General features: G+C 35.5%; 1 long non-coding RNA gene across 1 annotated transcript in view; it reads right to left on the bottom strand.

Annotated features, from left to right (window-relative positions):
• LOC100512907 (uncharacterized) overlaps positions 1–16,128 on the bottom strand; it is a 1,315,914-nt gene that overhangs the window by 707,722 nt on the left and 592,064 nt on the right. The window contains 1 exon segment of the long non-coding RNA NR_201444.1: positions 13,079–13,169. This is a non-coding gene — a long non-coding RNA (uncharacterized LOC100512907).

The following is a 16,128-nucleotide window of genomic DNA, read 5'->3' as shown; positions in this document are numbered from 1 at the left end:
GATATTTTTAAAAGTACAAAATACTTTTTCTTACTGGTTTGTTGAAATGATGCCAAATAAAATGATTTACTGTTCACCTTTGTGTTAGCACTCTCTTCAGTTAAGCTAAGTAATGACAAATTCAGTTTAACATGTGACATTTTTTATGGATTTCCTTTGAAATAGTCATTTTAAGATAGAAAGTTGCACAACAAAGTGATTCAGTTATACATATATGCACATCCATTCTTTTTCAGATTATTTTCCCATATAGATTATTACAGAATATTGGGTAGAGATCTCTGTGCTATACATAAAGTCCCCATGGCCAGTCATTCCATGGTGTGCGTATGTCAGTCCCAAATGCCCAGTCCATCCCTCCCTGCCGCCTGTCGCCTTTGTTCTCTATTTCTCCCACAGAAATAGAGAACAGATTGGTGGTTGCCAAAGGGAGAGAAGTTGTGGCTGGGGATGTAATGGATGAAGGGGGCCAAGAAGTACAAACTTCAGTTATGAAATAAGTCATGGGGATATAAGGTACAGCATAGAGGATACAGTCAATAATATTATATTGCCAATAATACTGCATTAACTTTGTCCAGTGACAGATGATCACTAGACTTGTCATGATGATCATTTTCCAAGGTATCCAAATGTCAAGTCACTATGTTATACACCTGAAACTCCTATAATACTGTATGTCAATCATGCCTCAATAAAATTTTAAATAAGAAATAAAAATATAAGATATATGGCTGCACATCCTCAAAGGCCAACATTATGATTGAGACTTGGCATCTGGCATCACTTGATCAGGCAGAATGAAAAAATCTTTTCTAGATTTTGTTTGCTTTGTCCACAGTCTTACTTAAGCAATATTTCATTTAAACTCATTATCATATCCTTCAAGTTACACCTTCCATTTCTATTACCAACTCAAGAGCTGTACAGAAAATGCATACAAATTAAAAGTTGCAAATCATTAAATTTTAACTTCAAAGAATGTCAAACTTATACTGTGTACAAAAGAGATAACCAGCAAGAATTTACTGTAGAGCACAAGGAACTACATTCAATATCTTATAACTATAATGGAAAAAAATCTGAAAATACTCATGTGTATGTGTGTGTTATGGGACCACTTTGCTGTACATCTGAAACTAACACAACATTGTAAATCAAATCTATTCAATAAAAACTAGAAACGACAAACTTGGATATCAATAATATTTTAGGGATTTTTTTGCATATTTGCTCTTCTCTGAAACAAAAACTGACTTTCCTATCTGTAGGTAATAGCTATATGAAAAAGGAAATGCATCTAAAGAATTTCTGGCCATCGAGATATCTCATAACAGCAGTGCTGTGATTGTCCATTCATGTGCAAACCTTTTCACTGACCTATTTTTATGTGAAATGTGCTTAGAGCATAGAGTTTCTACAAATCCATTAGATTCCCTGCCTACACTGTGCCTTCCTCTTCCTTCAACTTATGCCTCCATTAGAAGAGAGAGAAAAGGTTCTTCATGCTTTAAAAATGTATATGCTTGTCACCTTTTAAAAAATACACTATTTTTCAAAGCAGTTTTAGGTTCCCAGCAAAATTGAGTGGAAGGTCTATTTCCCAGAGCTACATATACACAACCTCCCTCACCAACATTTTCATACAAATCTAGAAGAGTACATTTGTTATAATTGATAAACCTGCATCATTATCACCCCAAATCCATAGTTTACATTAGGGTTCCCTCTTCATGTTGTACATTCTGTGGGTTTTGACAAATGTACAGTGACACATAAACACCATTATAGTATCATACAGATTAGCGTCACTGCTCTCAAATCCTCTGTGCTTATCACTTTTGATGCTGAATTTTGATTAAAACCTTATTAAGTAAAGATATTACAAGGTAATGATTTTTAGTGAGATATGTACTCCAATATAGGTTTAAGGATCCTGTTAAGTGGGATATTGTTATATTTATCAAATGTTATTACACATTCGCTAATAGACTCTTTTTGCAAATGGCCTTTCATTCAAATCATATATTGAGATAGAAAACCAATAGGGGTGTAATGTACTGATTGTGTGTATAATAGTTATTGTTAAGAAATATTTGACCATTTGGGGATGGCAGTGTCTCCTGAGAGAGCATTCTGGCTGCCAAAAATAAAGCCATTTTCATTATTTCCACTCTAGCAACACAGGTCCAGATGTCATAATCTCTCTCGGAGTGTTTCACAGGACGCAAGTCCCAAGGTAGGTTCCCTTTAAATAGGATTCTGTGGTCAAGTACATTTGAGAAATGGTGCATACTGGAGTTTTCTTTGGGTAATTTACAAAGTATACCAGCCATTTAAAAATTCTATGAAGTACCACACTAAATAAATTGCACGATTTCATTTAATCCAGCATTTTGCAAACTTATTTAATCATGGAACACTTAGGGATTTTTAAAAAGCATCACATAGACTAGCTGCATCAAATTTCTCTGGGTAGTTTTTTTCAGAATGCAGGTTCTAATAGAACAAAATAGAGCAAGATAAATCAAATCATGCCATTAAAAATTTTTTAAATGCACGTGTAATTTGTTTCCCCCTGTATTATATTTTAGTATTACATTTCATGTTTTAAAATAATGAATTTCAACCACCATGTTCAATGCTTAAATGGAGTTCTCCAGAAGTCTCACCAAATTTTTTATTAATAGTTGCAATACATTTCAAAATTATGCACAAAAACTCGAAAGCAATAATCTCAAATTCTATTTACACTAGAATATTCTAATCTATATACAGAAAGTTTCTGAATCACGTAAAATGTATATTCTGCAAAAAAAAAATCTTCTAAGCCAATAAGTGTATAAAACAATCATAAGACTTAGAGGATTACAGATTCTAATTACATATTTTTAAAAATAAAGTGATGATAAAAGATAATTCATTTACAAGCAAACCACCTATTTTCATCATCACTGTTATGGGGATAATGCTACATACCTTGAATAGTTGATAAGAGAATTAAATTACATGATATGTAAGGCAGCTAGTCCCATACCCCACATTTAATAATATATCAAAAGTAATAAATTTTATTAAAATTTTCTGTCAAACATATCACTACAAAATTTGGTTTTATGTATACTGTTAACCACATGTATATAAATATTTTTAATAATATATAAGGAATAGGAAATGCTCACAGTGAAATAAAAATGATCAATATATTCTCAACATTTAAATTATTCCTTCTATTCCAAAATATAACTATTCTCATAAAGGCTTTGATTAAAGCTTTTAACACACAAAAGAGATTTTCTGTGGGTTACAATAATTAGGTTTGGTATCTTAATTTTCTGATATGGCAGTAAAGCCTACTAATTCTAAGAAACAAGTTCAAATACAAATTTATAATTGTCTATAATATTTATAACCAAAGCAATTAGATATGCAAAGACTTTAAAAGAATATAAAAGTACACAACAGGTTTCTTCTCTGATGCACCCTCTCTTTCCCAATTCATGGATATATTTCAACTGCCAATCATAAACTGAGAGTCTGACCAAGATCATCCAGCCTCCATCCCAAGATGGTAGATGCCTACACATAATCCAACTTCTTGAATACCTGAGAGAAACAACTAATACAGCTATCAAAGACTATAGTGACCTCTTCAGAAGAGGATGAAATCAGGATAACGGCTTTTTACATATACTGGTTAACATTTTTAGATGTAATTTTATTGTTCTTTAATAGCAATTCATTAAAGAAACGTAGGACTTACAGAAAGGTCAATAAATATTATCAATAATGGTGGTACAGATCAATTTCCTAGGAAAATTGTTAATTGTGCATGTGCTTGCACACAGTGAAAAGTGTATCCTATGTGTTTGGTTTTAGTTTACATATAACATTTATAACATACATGATGTATAAGTACAATCATCCCTCGGTATCCACACGTGACTAGTTCCAGGATCCCTGCAGATACTAACATCTGCTGATGCCCAAGTTTCTTATAAAAAATGCTGTTGGATTTGTAGATATAACCTATGCATATCTTCTGGTATATTTTAAATCATCTCTAGATAACTTATAATAGCCAATACAATATGTAAAAGTTATAATTACAATGTAAATGTATGTAAATAGTTGCCAGGGCATGCTCAAAGTCAAGTGTTGCCTCTTAGAACTTTCTGGATTTTTTTTTTTTTCCTGAGTACATTCCATTCGTGGTTGGTTGAATATTTGTACAGGGAACCCATGGATAAGGAGGGCCAACTATACTAACTTTTAGAGTGGCAGAAGTGTATGAATACTTTCATCTATATTATCAATTTGTCCTCTAGAAATGCTGCTTCATTTCCTTTTATTGATCTTAACCAACAGTTCTGTTTATGCAAAATTCTTAACAACCCTGGATATTTTTAAATCTTTGCCTATTTGAAAAACAAACACTTCATTCTTGTCAATTTGCTTGGACTACTAGTAATTTTGCTGAACATATTTTGATAGGACTGTTAACCTTTTTTCATTTTGTGAATTGTTATATCATGAGCTTTGCCCATTTTTACTGGAGTTTTGTCTTTTACCTTTTGATATTTTAATTTATGAGACTTTTGTATATTCAAAACATGTTCTGAAAGTACTTCATGTTTTGCATGAAACATGTTCTGAAAATACTTCCTACTCTGCATTCTAATATTTTCCACAAGTTTGTTATCATAGCACTTATTTATCAGCATTTGAAAGTTCAAAGATATTTAATTTTTAAGAGCCATGTCATATGAGTATTAATAATGGCTTTCATCCTACTAATACTTTATTCTAGCGTTTTTGTTCTTCTTCGTCTGGAACATATAAATTTAAAAGAAACTTTAAAATAACTTAATATGTGAGCCTCATGAAGTAAAACAATGTGAAGAAAAAGAAAAATGATAAAATTTGGAAAAGAATAGCAAAACAGAAATTTTTTTTGTCTTTTTGTCTTTTCAGGGCCACACCTGTGGCATATGGAGGTTCCCAGGCTAGGGGTCTAAGCAGAGCTATAGCCACCGGCCTACACCACAGCCCCAGCAATGCCAGATCTGAGCCGCATCTGCAACCTACACCACAGCTCATGGATCCTTAACCCACTGAGCAAGGATGGAGATCGAACCCTCAATCTCACGGTTCCTAATTGGATTTATTTCCACTGCCCCACGATGGGAACTCCAGAAAAACAGAAATGTTTTAAACATAGGATAATATGCTTGCTAATTAAGCATAATTTTGGTTCTAAGTTTCTTGGCAATAGAGGCAAATTAAAGAAAATGGAGTGCTACAATTATTCTAATATTTTATTTTCAAATGAAAACCATATCTAGGATGACACTTTTTCCTAGAATTTAATTCTAAATGATTACATGGATTTTGATGCATGGGATTATGGAATTCATTAATTCACTCATGCATTCAATTCATAATGCTTGAATGTTTAGTATGTGCAATGCTGAGGCTTTGTCCATAGTTAAAAGACTATTATTCTATGGGTCCTGAGTACAAGTCTTTCCTTGATTATTGAACCCTGCTTTGATCTATTTCTCCAACTGCTTTACCCAAAGTAGAAAACTTAGAACAACTGATGTGGTTTATATAGTACTTGTGTTTATTCTATTTGTAAAAAATAGGAAACAATTTAAAGTAGATTTTTAAAAATTAATTTATTAGTAAGATATTGGAATATCTTATGTAGTCCAAAAAACTGTTGAATAAGTAAGCTTCAGAAATAGCAGAAATCAAGGCAATTCCAGAAGCCTTAATACCAGAAATTTTGGGAGTTTCTGTATTTTTTTTTTTTTTTTTTTTTTAGAGCAATGGAATGGACTACCAGATAAGATTGCTTTAAAGTATCATACCCAGGTCATATCCCAAACCAATCAAATCCATTTCGGTGGCCAAGGCCTACTCAGCAGGATGTTTTAAGTGTCCCGAGTGATTTTAAAGTGCAATCAATGTGGAACTGCTCTAAAGAGCTGCATTTAACATAATGATGCTGCAAACCACTCCTAGTTTCTGGGTGTTTCTCTCAGTTTCACATTCAGAATCCAAAAGACAAAGAAGGCGATTGGTCCAATTTGACAAAAAAAAAAAATGTAGACCACAAGCTGAGTCAGTCATGGCCATAGGGAAGGCTCATGAACCAGAGCAGGACTACAGAGTAGGGTGACCAGTTGTCCCAGTTGCCTGGGACTGAGGAGTTTCCTGGGACTTGAGATTTTGAGCGCTAAAACTAGGATGGTCCCAGGCAAACCAGAGCAGTTGGTCTCTTGCAGGGCAAAGTAAGGAGGGGTTCTTGGGAGTGGAATGTGGCAGGTGAATGGCTCAATATGACAGTTTTATCACATTATATGATTTTCCCATTTACAGAACCCATCCCACCTGAAGCACCTTGTCAAAGACTAGAATTTTCTAGGGGGAGGAGGGGATGGTAGGGGATGTGTGTGTTGTGATTTACCCGCAGTGCTACACAAAGTAAAAATTTTGTATAATCTCACCTTGTTATTATAGCATATTTCAAAGAACAGATAAAAGTGAGGAAAGTTTGGTGATTTAGATTACAGAAACTTTTATGAGTTTAGTACACCTAGCAGCAAAAATCTTAAATATATACAGTAAAGGAAATAACTTTCACTTTGATAAATCCTATATTAATGTTCTAAGATACTTTAAGTCAACATCATAACCAAAAACTTAAAATCTCAAATGTAGAAATGCAAGCGTGTCAGAAATGTTATCTCTGACAGCCAAATGTCATCCTTTGCCACATTTCAAAATGAAAACATTACAAAAAGTAGGACACTTTAACTTAAAAATGACATGCGATTTCCAGTGTCTCCACTCTCTGTTAGTCGGACTTGGCTGGATAACTCAATAGGCCAAGGGGCTGTCCAGTCCTAAGGTGATGGGAAGAGGAAAGGCACAAACACTCATATGGGAGATTTTTCTGACTGTAATAGCATACCTGGAAAAAGTAGATCACAGCAACCTCTTAAATTATAAACTCTGTGATGAACGTAAATCATCATTCCCTGCACTGGACATCCTGGAAATCTACTACACAGCTTCTAGGAGAAGCAATAAAAGATCTAGAGGTCCCTGGGACCCCCAAACCAAAATAAACAATGCCAACAGTACAAGGCATTAGGGAACAAAAAAATGTAATTTGTTATATACAAGAATGCTGGGTAAGTTGGAAAAAAATCCCTTCAGCCATACAAAGGAGAGGGCTACAATAGATTTAATGCTGAAAGTTTAACACCAACTCAAGATATATTCTGCGAAGGAAAACCAGTGTCCTTGGAGTATGGAAGGAAGAACTTATCAATATAATGCTGAACCAAACTAACAACAGATGCCATCCCACTGACAGGAACCACAGCTACAAAACTCCCAGCTGAAACAAGTACAAATTACTGCCAGTGATATACGTTTTGAGAAACGCATTCTAAGAAATAATCTTGCTGTGTGAGTCTAAAAATAAGACAGGCCTCATGATTTGAGTGTCCAAGAAGAGATTATAATCATGTGGACAATAAATGTTAAAATTTCAGACAAAAACGAACTATAAATCAAGAAACACAAAGAGGAAAGGGGCAATGTTCCTCCCAAGGAGACAAAGGAGCTTTTCTGAGCTAGAGTTTTCTGGTTTGACGACATTCTCAATCTTTGATTCTCTACTTAGGCAAGGGGAAAGGGCTTAGAGTCCTCAAAATATTCAAATGATCAAGTGACTACGGTAGGTCAAAAGACAAAGAGAAAAACCACGACAAGATGGATTATTTTCCAGACTAATTCGGTTAATACTGAAATGAGAAAATAAAATAGTTCAGAGTCAGTGCAAATTATAAGGGCCTAAAAATAACGTGTCTGGTTGGATTTTCCCTAATGTGGAACGTTTATGATCTCAGCATTTACACTAACGGTAAATCTCCCAAAACAGCACAAGCCCCTGTTAAAAAGCCTTCTCACAGAAAACCAGAGATCCACGTTATTAAGGAAATTATGAGGCATTTTTCCACTTATTTCTTTCTCTCAATGATGTGCGGAAGATCACTGAGTCCCTTCAACATAGTGCTACTACTTCATTTCTCTGGAAATGAGCTTCTTGGTACAGTCATTTGAATTCTTATGTTGGGGAATTCCTCTCCTTTCTCCTCCGTTTCTCTCACATTTAACCATATACTAAACCTGGTTCCAAAGAAAGCTTGCTGCCCGAAATCCAGGTTGTACCACACCTAAAACCACCATAGCTGGGTGACATTCAGATTGCCTCATCTCAAAAACATCTGTCCTCTCACGAGCACATGTCTGTCACCACCTGAGCCCCACGTCCAACGAAAGGAAGGACCCCACCATCTTAAGAGAGGCTCTGCAGAAACCCTGTGGCTGAATGCAAGTTCAGTTTCCCTGATTCTTTTGTACCCAGACACACAATGCCGAGTGCTTGGCTCAAGCGATGGTCGTCAGGGTAACCGCTACCAAAAGCCCAATCCCTCCACTTCTCTGCCCCTGGGTTCCAGGAGCTCAGGCTCATCTCCTCCTTTGGTCCCAAGGCCGTCACCTAGAGGGACTCTGCACACACACACCCATAGGTAAAATGTCTAGAATTGAGAAAACAAACAAAAGGCCTTTTTCTCTTTCACATTTATCATTAGGTCGAAAAGAAAGGAATTATTTGGAATCTTGGCATTCTTGTTCAGAAAAGCCACTTAGCTCACTTCTAAGGACAATACAGGCCTAATGCTCGTGGCACTTAGGCGATCCTGCTGCAAATCCCAGGGGCTAAGATCTGAAAACTCCTAAGAAAGAGGATGACATAGTCATAGGAGCTCATTCTCCATTTCTTTCCAAACTTGGTTCATTTCTGCACTTTCCAGGTGGTCAGTGTTTCATGAATGAGTAGCACAGTGTGGAATCTCAGAGTGCTTTTCTAACCCCGAAAAGTAAACTCTGGAGGTGTCGGACACCAAGCAGCCCCAAGGTGCCTCCCTCAGCATGCATATTTGTATAAGCTGTCTCAGTGGTCCTGCGTCAGTGGGGGAAGGGATGGGCCTGGCCTTGGCACTAAGTGATCCTGCTGACAGGGCAGTGCGGGAAGCAGGACTGCTGACTCCTAGGGGATCCTCGGCAGGAACTTAAATCAAAGACTCTAACCTAGGGATCTCAAGACAAAACACTTCAAGCTCTCAGGTGCATGCCCAAACAGAATCTGAAGACACATGGAAAGAAAAGTTAAGGCAGCTTTGAGACATGAAGAAAGTAAAGAGCTACCTGAATCTGTGAATTTGCTTTTACTTACCAGGAACAAATTAAGCATTTGGCATAGGGTCTGGGGAAGGGAGGATGCAGTTTAATCACAGGCACTGTCTTCAGAGCACCAGAAATCAACCGATTTTTTTTTTTTTAAATCTACTCACATCCTAGAGAAGGAAACTGAAGCTGAATAATTGAATCTGCATTGTCATTAAGACACATCACACTGGGATTAACTGACTACATTTTCATGGTCTACCTAAATATTTAGAACTGTTATAAACTCACAGCCTTGAAACACGGTAGTACAGCAGCATTTTCATAAGCTTGCACAAAATATACTCAGGGGTTGAAATCTTGCCGGCAAAATAATTAAGCCACCCCAGAATACCTGAAAACATTATCAGAGAGTTCTGTGCAAATACCAAAAACAGAAGAATATGGCTTGTAAAAGCTAATCTTATCCCAGTAAGGGGTTCCGGAAAGCAGCTGTTTTCAGAACAATGAAAGGAACTGGGCAAATTAGAAGAGAGGACAATATATACAAGGAAAAGATTAGAAGGGAAATAATCATTTTTAAAAAGTCCAACATCTGTATCTCAGGATCACAGGTCAGCGTGACCTGGAGTGTCTACTCTGCTGACCCTGTCCTTTTTCCTAATGCATAGAGAACAGACCTTTAGGTCAGGCAGGACCTGAGGAACTGGCCGTGACTGTGCAGCCAAGTGGTGACTCACTTCGTGAGTGTAGGAAGGGCTTAGTTGCCATGGCTCCCTGACCTAAGCAAGGCAACTCTGCAAAGAATTGGGCAGGAGGACCAGTCCCATCTGCCCTCACCTTACTCCATGGAAATGAGCTGCCCTTTGGGTGTAGAAGCAGGAAAACCTAAACCCCCAAACTGATGCAGTGACCTTCGCTTTTCATACATTATGTTGGATGAGGCCCACTAAATACTAACGGACTTCATAGCCTTCATGGTGAAATCCAAAACTACTAAAACAGGGTCATTTTTAAGAAAATGCTCCAATACAGATTCCCACTGGAGTACTAATGCACTACAATTCCACTTTTATTTATTAGTTATTTATTTATGTTTTGCAGAGGAGCAATGGCCTTTACATACTAGTCTGCCATTCAACACCAATTGTCTAGTAAACATTTTTTTAAAAGAATCTGAAATTGTGAAGGAATGTAAATAGGAGTGAATTCACTCCAAACACTGTCTAGACTTTGTGTAGTAATGGGAGTTGTATAAGTGAGATCGAAAGCTCTTGCTTTCCAGTAAACTTGAAAAACACTACCACCTTCCATTGCTCTCCTAGCTGTGTGTGTTTGTTTTATTGTTTTCAGAGACATTCTCACTTAATGCATTTAATTTTCAATGCCAGGGGACGCCAATGTCATCTGGGATAAAAGTCACTCTCAGGCTTTCAGAATCTGTTTGGAACGACAGATTCCACAAGCCTGTAACACCACTGGTATATAACTGATGAAAACTCACTAGTTTCAGCAGACCAAAGCTGTGACTTCCTATATAAAACATATTGAAACAGAGCCCCCTGTCATCACCTGCTATCGCTGGGACAGATTCTCATCCGGTGTACCTCCATGGGGATTCTCGTTGTGCTGAACTCTAACAGAAAATTCAAAAAATTCACCACCTCATTTCCAAGGTGTGAATATATCCTATCATTATCCATTAGTTATTGAGCACTAGCAGTGCATCCAGCCCTATTACAACAGAGGGCATTTTCATAGCCATACTGCACACAATTAGAGCACCACTGCCCCTCTACACACACACACCAAGGGAAAGAAAAGACTACAGGTGTCAACATGTGTTGAAAAAGTTTTAGAATTCTGCCTTCAACCCATCACTTACCTACAGATAGGAAATGACCTCTCTAGTGCTTAAAATGAGCTTTGTAAAAAAAAAAAAAAAAAAAGAAAAAAAAAGAAAAGAAATTTTAACTCTCATACTCCCAAAAGATCACGTTTAAGTATCTTCTTTGTCCAAATCTGTACCCCAGGAAGACTAACAGAACTAGATCTATTAGAAGGAAAGAAGCCAAATGTGAATGGTATTACCCAATATAATAAAGGCACTTAATATGATATTATTTATCCTCTTTTGAGATCATCCAACAAAATGATAAGTCATATTTAATATTTAGGGAGGATTTACTGAGGAAAAATGACCATTCTGACACTAACATGCACTGAACACAACTCACCGCTATCTTATCTACCTCATTCTACCATATTTCCTGATCTCAACTGATGACTAGATGCTTAGGAGAATTTTACAAATCTGGAAGCATTCTTACCATTTGAAAAACGTTTAATCCAATGAAATGTATGGATAGATACAGGCATAGCTCATTGTATTGCACTTTGCAGATACTGCGTGTTCTACAAATTAAAGGTTTGTGGCAGGCCTGTCTGAGCAAGAATATCAGCATCATTCTTCCAACAGCATTTGTTCACCTTGTCCCATTTTGAAATTCTCACAATAATTCAGGTTTTTTTCGTTGTTATATTTATGGTGATCTGTGATCAGTGATCTTTGATATTAGCATTATGATTCAGTGAAGGCTCAGATGATAGTTGGCATTTTTTAGCATTAAAATCTTTTTAAATTATGGCACATAATTGTTTTTATAGCTATAATGCTATTGCACACTTATCAGACTACAATATAGTGTAAACATAACTTTATATGCACTGGGAAACCAAAAATATGTGTGACTCACTTTATTTTGATATTCATAGGTCTAGAATAAAACCTGCAATATCGCAGAGGTATGCCTACATATAGATTGATAGATATTCAAAATGTAATCAATATTAACAATGTCAAAAGTTAAAACAAAATAGTCTATATTCAGCATATACTAGTAGTAAAATAGAATTGCATTGCATTCTTTTATACTTCCATATAAGTATTGCATAAATGCATAATGCATTTATATAATACTTACATGGAAGTATAAATAAATCTTATTTGTCAAGGACACTATAAGATTAATAGAAATGAAAATGGCAGATTCATGTGTGTCTTTATATCTACTTGTCCCATCTTTGAGGAAACTCACTTTAAATTATTTTTCTAATTTAAAAAATTATTCCATTTAGATTACTTGCTGCCATTTCCTCCATGGCTCACCTATAAGCTAACTGAAGGGAAAATAATGAGATATGAAAAAAATCACAAAATAAAAACAGAGAGGGAACTTCATAAATATGGATGAAATTCAAGGACGCATATGAAACTAGCTTACTGAAACCTGCATAAACAAAATTTTGAAATCATGAATGAAATATATAATTTTCAAAAATGTAAAACGTACTCTAAAAGTGATAAAATAACCAAACAGTTTAAATACAAATAAAAGAATAGAGGAACTGCCCAAAGACCAAGTCCTCCCTCCCCCCTTATCAAAAGCACCAGGTCCACATGGTTTCAGAGGGAAATTTTACAAATTTTTTAAAGAAGTTGATTCTAATGCAACTTAATCTGCCCTGTATCATAGAAAGGGACGATACATACATACATACATACGTACATATATATTTATTTATCACACATGGTTATTAAAACCCAGTAAAGATTACACAAGAAAAGAATTTTTCAGACATAAGTCCTGAACATAAGTCCTGAATGAGTGGTAGTTACTTCAGAGAGGCAAAGGGGATTTTAAGGGAATTTACTCTAGTTGGAAGGCAAGCCCCAAAAGAATGCCCAGAAACTACAACAAAAATGTCCCCCCAAAATAACAATATCCCAGGCCCATTAATTACTCACAGATGGAATCTTCTGAGCTGGGACAAAGCAGCAACCATTCCAAAAACCATTTTTCAAGATGCAGACTGCAGATGACCAGCACAACAAACACCTGAAATGGAAGTTGCAAATGCAGATTTAGGAACCAATTCCAGACTTGCTGAATGAGAATCCTGTAGTGTTGAGGCCCAGGAATCAGACTTTTAATAACTTTCTCAACTGATTCTTCTGACCACTAAAGTTTAACCACTGTTGTGCCGGAATAGTGGCTCTACTCATGGTTCCTGCCATATGGAATAACATTCCTTGTGATTATCAAGTGAGGCATTAGAATTACCAATTAGGCAAGAAACATTTTTTCCATTTGACCAAGATTTGTTGGTCTATTTATTTGACCAAGATTTGTTGGTCATTATGACTCTATCCTGGTTATTTGGCAATGATTATATTTTAATAAGATGTTTACAAGTAATAACCCAAGTTACCATTTTTATATGCTTATTTCTCTTAGAAACTGCCTTTAGTAACCTTTTTTCCAACTGACAAGTATTCATTTTAATATAGTACAAACAGATCATTTGTTCACTCAATAACAAGTATTTATAAAGTGCTTATTATCTAATTTACCATATAAGTGGTACATAAATAACACATTTTTTCTCTTCCATATTCTGGTTTTCTACTTTATATAATTATAAATTAAAATTATAAGAATTTTAAGAATAATCACACACTCTCAAATTTTGACAAAATAGTCCTTTACTTACATTTAATATTTGTCTTAAATAAGTTGTAGCTAGATAAGCTAAAGATGCAGGCAAGAATCTCAAAGTTGTTTTGCTTACACAAAGATCTTCTGGATTTGCCATTGGGTAGATTGTACTCAATCAAGTTGTAAGAATATAAAAACAGCATTTTACCAGGCAGTTTTTATAGGCAAAACTTTGCACTTGATGTAACAGTAACCCTTTATCTTTTACTCACGCCATTTATTTCTCCTCCCATTTTTCATAAGGAAGGATATCCTTCTCAATGTAGAATCTTTCATTCATTTAATCAGGCATTCAACAATACAATATACTAGTAACTGTTGAGTAGTTAGGACAGAGAACAAAATAAAGTTCCTGCCCTCATGTAACTTATATTCCTTTCCATTATTTTTATTTTATTAATATATTAGTAATTTCAGTTACTGATACCATGAGAATATTAATAAATGCATTAGTATTGTTTTGAATATAATATTCACTGTCAAGGTGGTTGGTAATTACTATCTAATCTTCTTTATCACAATAACAGTAAATTGAAAACAGTAAGAGAAGGCTTTGTTTCTTTCCTCTCACTTTAGGAAAGAAATAGAAATTCCGCAGTTGATCTCACCATGAATAATGAATATTCTTTAGAGGGTGTCTTTTATTATTTCCTCATTCACCAACTTCTGAAATTCCCACCCTACCATTTCATGTAGGACCAATACATCACAGCTGTCACTGACTCCATCTGTTGGTTTATTTAGAACACTATGTGATTTTAATGACATCTTTAAGAGAGCATTTTAAAAACCAAAGCCTGCTCCCAATTTCCCCAAAGCTCTTGCATGCATTACCATTTTAAAATTCAGAACTCAGTAAAACCTAATAAGACATTATTGTAGTTACCAAAGTTAGGGGGTAAAAAATAACACAGATATAAACTAGACTGTCTTCGGATTATATTATGCTCATTCCTACCATGAAGTTTTTGATTAGGACCTTGTTAATCCTAACTCTACACAATCTTCAAGCTCCTAATGAAGCTTCAGTTTCCATATGAAATCTTTCCCACTTAACTCCAGCCAACACTCCCAAACACACTATTTCACCCTCTGGTTCTGCTGAACGCTTCATTTAAGTAATGTTTTGTATTTAACATAAAATCTAGTGTTTTTCACTGGTAAGAGTTATCAAAAGCATTATAGAAATGTACTATTTCTAATACTATGTCTCTATTATAGAAACTACTATTTCTAATACTATGTCTCTATTATAAAGCATTACAAAGTACTATATAGTTTCTATTATACATGTATACACATACATAAAATCCTTCAATATAGAAATAGGCATTAATGATTGGAATGATAGCCATCAAAGTGTCAGCAGTGGTACACCTGCATTGTGTGATCCAAGGGGAGTGTGTGTGTGTGTTGTCTGCAGTTTCTGCATTTTCTAAATGTCCTTTTTAAATTGATAGTGGCATGAAGTATTATATATTGAAGATTGAATAATATGCTATAACCTGTTTGAGGGCAAGGTGCATATTATATATCCCTATATCTCTTCAACTACTTGCATTTATAGAAACACAGAGAATCTAGGTACTCAGTAAGAACTTTGAATTGCATGGATTAGAACAGAACAGAAACTAGTCATTTTATTATTATCCATGTCAATGCAGCCCAAATAGTAACCTGATCATCACCTCACTAGGAAATCTACCATCTGTGGTTTTCATGTGGGAGGAGTGCTCCCTGCTCCACCATGGAGAGTTTTAAAGTATTTTAGGTTGTGCTTTTATTGTCCAGTGATAGGGGTAAGGTACAGCAGTAAGTGGGTAAGGGATACTAAATATGCTACAACATTTAGCACATACCCACACAAAGAACCATCTCACTCAAAAAGCCAGTGAAAGGCTCTTAAGAAAGTTGGTTGGATTAATTTTCCTCCTCCTATTGAGCACATGAAAAAAGTCAAGTCACTATGATTTCATATTAGACCACATGCCCCAAAGAGTGTGTGGCAAATTAGAGATGGACTAAAACTCCTGTGTTCCTTTGGACAGCTTTGGCCAGTGGAGGAAGATGGGAGTGAGGTTAAGTGAGTTCCTGAGTCTAACCTTTGAGAAAATGGTACTTCTGTCCTGTCTTCTTAGAATCCAACCACCACATAAAAAGTAAAACTACCTAAGACTACCTTGCCAAGAGGAGTTCAAACCACATGGGAAGACTTTGTTAAATGAGACACCATATGGAGAAAGATAAATCAAAGAACACAGAGATGCCAGATATGACACTTCATGAAGAAACATAGTGA

This window comes from Sus scrofa, chromosome 7 (assembly GCF_054392235.1).
Source record: "Sus scrofa isolate SSC_HxYL_T2T_F1_AM1 chromosome 7, Sscrofa_HxYL_maternal_Yorkshire_Landrace_v2.0, whole genome shotgun sequence".
In the NCBI taxonomy this organism is placed as follows: Eukaryota; Metazoa; Chordata; class Mammalia; order Artiodactyla; family Suidae; genus Sus; species Sus scrofa.
Note: the sequence above shows the minus strand (reverse complement) of the source record. Positions and strands in the feature narration are given on the sequence as shown.